Genomic DNA, 6588 nt, shown 5'->3' with positions numbered 1-6588 from the left:
TGAAACCAACGTGGTTCATCCTCCAATATTTGGCAACTTTCTTTTCCTTTAGGGGAAGGTATTATAATTTATCTTTTTCATTATAAAAATGATGTGTAACTACCTAACAAAGAAAACAAAAGGTTTCAAGTTTGCTGATTGTAAGTCTTCTTTCCACACAATTTATACAAATGGATTTTATAATAGCACAATTAATAACACAATAACACAATTAATAAAATGGATTTTCTTTTCCCAAAATGAAACTAACGTAAACCTACAATATTTAAGAAATACTAAGAACATTAGTATCATTCATCCTAAAATTCAGTCGGAGGAAAAATAAAAGTTGCTAAACTTACCAACAATCTGATAATGCTGAATTAAAACAAAATCCAGCGTTAAGGTGTGCTTCAAAGATTTAAGACAGACTATTACCTCTATAATTTGGATTGTCATGTTTTGCTTTAGAATTTACATTTTGAAGTCAACATAGTAAAGAGTTAATTTTTTTTCAAATGCTATTTATTTATAATGTAATGTGTCTATGGATGGTGAAAGGTTACTGGGGGCATCAGTCCAGGTTGCGGGGCTCATCAGACAACACGTGGGAAGGAGGCTGGGGCGCTAGCCTCATCTGGGGGTTCAGAGAAGCCTTTCGGGGGGCGGGGAATGTGCAAAATAAGGATGAGGCATTTGCTAGGGGAGGCGTCAAAGGGTTAACGTTCCAGCAAAGGAAACAAGATGTGAGAAGACCCAGCAGTGAGGGAAAGCTTTTGAGGAATTGAATGAAGATTAATGTGACTGAGAGAAAGTGATGCATCCAATGGCTCTGATAGGTGGCAGGGGCCCCTGAGTGCCCTCCCTCCGAAAGTGTGATGCGGGAGACAGCCAGGCAGGCAAGTGACCAGTGCCCAGGGGAAACTACTAACCTGGAGCATAATACAGACAAAGTACACTGACAGCTTTTAAGCAGAGGAGTGATGAGATCAGACCCACGCTTTAGAAAGATTTCTCCTGCAATGAAAGGTCAACAGCCACCCCCCAAAAGGCAGTTGTTTAATTTGACAGTGATAGTATAGAGTCCCTTGTAAATGGCAGGACAGGCGAATGAATTAGGAAGCAGTTAAAATAGTCCAGGAACAATGTCAATGAGGGCAGTCGTGGGGCAGTGGGAATCCGGAGGAGGGAAAGGCTGAAACCCTTTGGGGGGCTGCAACTGACAAGCCCCTGTGCCCATCCTCCCTCCCCCTTGTGGCTTCCTCATTGGAGTTCACCCAGGCGTACAGCAATAGCTCATCTTTCCCACAGCTCTTTTTTGACAGGCTTTCATGGGGATTTGCCCTTGTGGGTGTATTTAACTGCAGGCTTACTTTTTTGTTTCCTTTTCTGAAGCAGGAGGCAAATACTGTTGCTAAGTGGAGAGACTGAATCCGTGCATCTGGACCAATGACAACTTTCGTGGGCTGGCATCTTCTTGGGAGCTCTCTGCAAAGCTTGTCAAGCTCTGAACAAAACCTCAGAACAAAGAGTCAGCCACCCGCCTTTGTCCCATTTGATGTCATTTTAGAACCATTTTTAGTCACTGGGGTAGGGAGCTTTGAGACTTGGTGAGAAACAGCCCCTGTGAAGCTAGGAAGTTTGTGTTACCACTGAAGATGGATTCAATGCACCAGGGATTTGACGTCCATTGTCTCTAATACAGCAGAATTGGAGGTATGTTTACCCTCAGTTTACAAACAGAGAAACTGAGGATCCTAAGGGTTAAGACGCTTGCCGGTGAGGCTAATAAGGGTGGATGCAGCACTCGCTCCAGTCCAGGTCTGTCTGTTCCTTCCTCCACGCCACCTCTCCTTTCTGCATCCGTCCGTCTCTACGACACTCCTTTCCCGCCAAGTGTTTGTCCTCGCGCCTCGTCACCTTCCTAAAAAGGGTACTGACCTAGAAAGTAAAAGACCAGAATTTGGATTGCAGCTCTGCTAGAAACCATCTTTTTATTATTATTAATGAAAACTGTTTAAATTCTATAGTGCTTTACAATTTTCAAAAGGTTCACACACATGATTTCCTAGAGTCCCATAATAACCCTTTTTTAATCCTCTACCCATATACTGCCCCTCCCCTCTCCCCACTGGTAGCCACTAGTTTGTTCTCCGTATCTGAGTCTGCTTCTTGTTTGTTATTTTCACTAGTTTGCTGTATTGTTTAGATTCCACATATAACTGATATCATACAGTCTTTGTCTTTCTCTTTCTGACTTACTTCACTTAGTATGATCATCTCGAGGTCCATCTACGTTGCTGCAAATGGCAATATTTCATTATTTTTATGGCTGAGTAGTATTCCATTGTGCATGTGTGTGTGTATATATATATATACATGTACATATCCACAGCACCTTCTTTATCTATTCATCTGTTGATGGACATGTAGGTTGCTTCCATACCTTAGCAACTGTAAATAAAACCGCTCTGAACATTGGGGTGCTTGCACCTTTTTGAATTAGTGTTGTCATTTTTTTCAGATATATACCCAGGAGTGGAATCGCTGGGTCATACTTACTGAGTGCCTGGTATGTCTACCAAATCTCCACTTCTACCATCTCCCCTGACTCTCAGCAGATGACCTTGGCTTCAACAGAGCATGAACTCCTTCAACGTCCTGCTAAAAATACCTTACAAGGCTGTCTGCCTCTGTCCTTACACGTTCCTCCTGTCACCGTGGCGGTGACGCCCTCCTCTTGTTTCCAGTTTCCTGGAATCCCTGACAGCATTCTCAGGGTTATCCCCTTTCTCTGTTGCATCTTCAAGCTTTCCCTTTCTACTAGCTCCTTCTCATCGACATGAAAAAACTTAGGTCTCTGCTATCTTAAAAAAGTAAAAGGTGGGGTGGTGGAGAGGAAGGAAACAAAGTAGGAAAGAATGAATAAAAGAGAAAAGAGAAGAAATGAAGGGAGGGAGGGAGGGAGGGAGGGAGGAAAGACAGAAAACATCCCTTCTTTTAACCTCTTTTAACCTCTAAGGCACCCATAGCCTAGATTCACTTTCTATTTCCCTAGCGGCTCCCTCTTAATTACCTTTGTTGTTGCTTAGTTTAAAAACAAAAGCAGAGGGCTTCCCTGGTGGCGCAGAGGTTAAGAGTCCGCCTGCCGATGCAGGGGACACGGGTTCGTGCCCCGGTCCGGGAGGATCCCACATGCTGCGTAGCAGCTGGGCCCGTGAGCCATGGCCACTGAGCCTGCGTGTCCGGAGCCGGGGGAGGATCCCACATGCTGCGTAGCGGCTGGGCCCGTGAGCCATGGCCACTGAGCCTTCGTGTCCGGAGCCTGTGCTCCGCAACGGGAGAGGCCACAACAGTGAGAGGCCTGCGTACCACAAAAAAAAAAAAAAAAAAAAAAAAGCAGAACTGCTTATTGTAGACAATGTGACAGTATCTGCCAGCCCTTTCACACTGGCCGCCCTCTGGCCCTGCCCCCTGGCCCTGCCCCATCTTGCCCTTACTCCTGCCCTTGTCAAATCTCACCTGTGCCTGGACTTCAAGTACCCGAAGCGCCACCTCGGGTCCAAGTCTTCCCTTAAACTTCATCAACCCCCAAGCTCTGTTCCTTCTCCATCTATCTTCTAGCTCTTGAATCTGTCCTTTGCTCTCCACTTTCACCGGCACTGCCCAGTTCTGGCCACCGTCAGCTGTCCTTTCGGTGACCGACAGCCTCCTAGCCATTCTCCTTGCCCCCCATTTGGCCTCTCCTGTCGTTGAAGATCTGAGAACGCCTATGCCGGCGGGAGAGGTAGATGCAGAAAGCTGTAACGCCTAGCAAGTCGTAGGTTAGAGTGGTGACCATTGGATTTGCTCCAAGCCCTCAATCCCACAACACTGCATTAGAAAAGTTACCTTGGCTTCAATTTAGCTGGTTTATCATCCCTTGGAGAGGGGATGAGGATCAGTCTCCTCACCTGGAAAAGAAGGGGTTGGGCTAGACCAGTGCCTGGCAGAGTACACCCAAATCCTCGGAGTTTCTGATTCTCTAGGGTTTGGGGTAGACCCAGAAAGTTTGCATTCCTAACAAGCTCTCTGCTGATGGTAATGCTGAGGTCCACAGACCACACGTAGAATCTCACCAGACTAGGTGATACCATAGTTTTGCATCTTCACCCGTGCTATCCAATATGGTAGCCACTAGTTACCTGGCTATTAAAATTCAAGTTAAATGAAAATAAATGAAAATTCAGTTCCTTGCTAGCCACACTTCAAGTGCTCAACAGCTACACGTGGCTAGTGGCTACCATATTGGACAGTGTAAAACATTTCCATTATTCCCTATTGGACGTGGCCATTTCCTCACAGATTTCTGGGGAAGAAATTTTACTGTAGAAGGAAGGTAAAATATCCCTTGACAAATAAGGCCTCTCAGCATTCCTCCAGCACACCTGGGCCTTTGGCCTATATCTCAGCCCTAATTTTAAAGTCTCAAAGCCTACACCCTATTTTGCCCTAACACCATTTTGCTCCAAGAAAAACACACAAAAACAGGACTGGAAATGGAAATACTAGAATTTCTGTGCTGGGAACTGTGTCTGTGCACCACAGTAGGACTTGATGGACAAAGCTAAGGATTTGGTGGCTGAAGTCCTGTATTTGAGCCACCTGAGGAGGTGGCCTTGAGCAAGTCACTTAACTTCTCTGAGCCTCTGTATCCTCATCTGTAAAGTATTCTAGAAATATCTACCTCACAGGAAGATGTGTGAAAAAGCACCTGTGACTTACACCAAGTCCAGTTATTTTTTTTTCTTCCTTCTCTGCACTTCCATAGCATGTTATACACATTCTAAGTTAGTACTTACGCATTCTGGTTACGTGGGGGCCACTGGAGCACAAGGTAAGGACCCCTCAGACTTAGTTCTCTCCTCAGCACATAGTCCTACCAGGCACAGGCTCAAAAAATGTGCGAATGATTAAGTCTCAGGGTAAAGCCAAGTCACAGGTATTATAAGTGTCTGGAGGGCAGGGTCACGGGCCTGACTCTCTATAGCTGTGCTCATGCTCGGTCTTCAGCCTGCAGCGCCCGCCAACACCACCCCTGCCCCCAGGCTCACCCACCTTCACTCCCCCCAACCCCACCTCTGGCTCTAGAAAATCTAGTTACCATACAAGAATCTTCCCAAGGATCCACATACTAAATCAATCAGCTATGAGGTCAAATCCTGCCTCTGCCACTGCCTAGCCAGGACCTCGGGTAATTTTTGTAAATCTTGCTAATATTTATTTTCCTGATCTGTAAATTGGGCAGAAAAATACTATCTTTCAGTTTTGATATAAGATTTACATAAGAAAGTGTGTACAGAACATTTAACAGAATGTTAAACAGACCTCAAATGCTGGGTTATGTCTTTAAAAAAAAAAAAACAAAACAGCCATTTCTGGTCTCCAGAGCTTGCCTTCTCAGGGGACTGTGGTTGGTAAAGGTGTCACTTAACCACTCTGGGAAATTCTCCATTCTGCAACATAATCCAATCTTTTAGAGACTTCTCCTAGATTATCCTTTATTTCAAGTCATTCGTTTAGCACTTACGGGGCACTTACTATTTGTCAGGAACTGTGCTAGACGCTGGAGATCACAGATTAAAGAATGCCTCTGACCTCAAGAAATTTCTAGTCTAGTGGGAACCCACCTTCCACCTTATGCCGGGTAGAAGCTCTTGGTATACAGCTCAGTAGCTGCCCTCCACCCTGCACTTATCACATGGTATTACCTTTTTATATCAAACACACACTATTCCCAGTTCTAAGTAGGCTACATTCATTAATTCATTTAATCCTCACAACAATCTTATGAGGTAAGTAGTCATTAGTCCCATTTAACAGATGTGGAAACTGAGGCACGGGGCGATTAAGCAGCTTGCTTCAGGTCTTGTAAACTTCTAAGTAGGGGGAGCCAGGATCTGAAAACACACCGTCTGGCTCCAGCTTTATTTTTTATTTTATTTTATTTTATTTATTTGGCATTTAAACTCCCCCTTTTATTACCTGCTTAGTGGATTTTTGGCACATGTAACCTTTGTTATTGAAACACTCTCCTTTCTTTTCTTTTTTTAACTTACGTTTAGTTGATTTACGATGTTGTGTTAATTACTGCTGTACAGCAAAGTGGCTCCAGCTTTAAATGTTCCTTTACTTATCTGTCCCCTCCACCGGAATCTGAAATTGTGCCAAATTCAAAGGAATATCTCCTGTGCGCACCACGATTTCTGACACCTAGGGAATCAATAGTTTATTCCTCAGATGAAAAGAAGGAAGAAAAGGGAAAGGAGGAAAGATGCATGTAAGTAAACAATTCCACGACGGTTTGGTTACCAACATTTACTAAGCATCAACACTGGGCAAGTGCCTGAGACGTGCGGAGGGAGCTCAAGAGTAAATTAACATCCCTGCGAGCTCAGAACTTTCAGTTATTAGTACCTTTAGTGTCGAGAATTCCGAGGCGACCACTGCGCTGTCCCGGCTGCCTCTTTCCTCTCGCCCCGTTCCCTTCGTCTTTAATTCCTGCTCCACGTCTTCCTTTTCCTTCGCCATCCTTCCCGTGGACTCCGCTCTCCGGGATTTCCCGAGCTC

General features: G+C 44.8%; 1 long non-coding RNA gene across 1 annotated transcript; it reads right to left on the bottom strand.

Annotated features, from left to right (window-relative positions):
* Positions 1 to 381: 381 nt before the first annotated feature.
* LOC132501842 (uncharacterized) lies at positions 382 to 6576 on the bottom strand. Its single transcript, XR_009534332.1, has 4 exons — positions 6436 to 6576; positions 6078 to 6231; positions 3871 to 3932; positions 382 to 1920 (listed from the first exon to the last, which is right to left on the bottom strand). It is a non-coding gene; the product is annotated as an uncharacterized LOC132501842 (long non-coding RNA).
* Positions 6577 to 6588: the final 12 nt, after the last annotated feature.

The sequence above is a fragment of the Mesoplodon densirostris genome, chromosome 14 (assembly GCF_025265405.1).
Source record: "Mesoplodon densirostris isolate mMesDen1 chromosome 14, mMesDen1 primary haplotype, whole genome shotgun sequence".
In the NCBI taxonomy this organism is placed as follows: domain Eukaryota; kingdom Metazoa; phylum Chordata; class Mammalia; order Artiodactyla; family Ziphiidae; genus Mesoplodon; species Mesoplodon densirostris.
The sequence above is the reverse complement of the archived record's forward strand: the minus strand, read 5'-3'. Positions and strand labels throughout refer to the sequence as shown.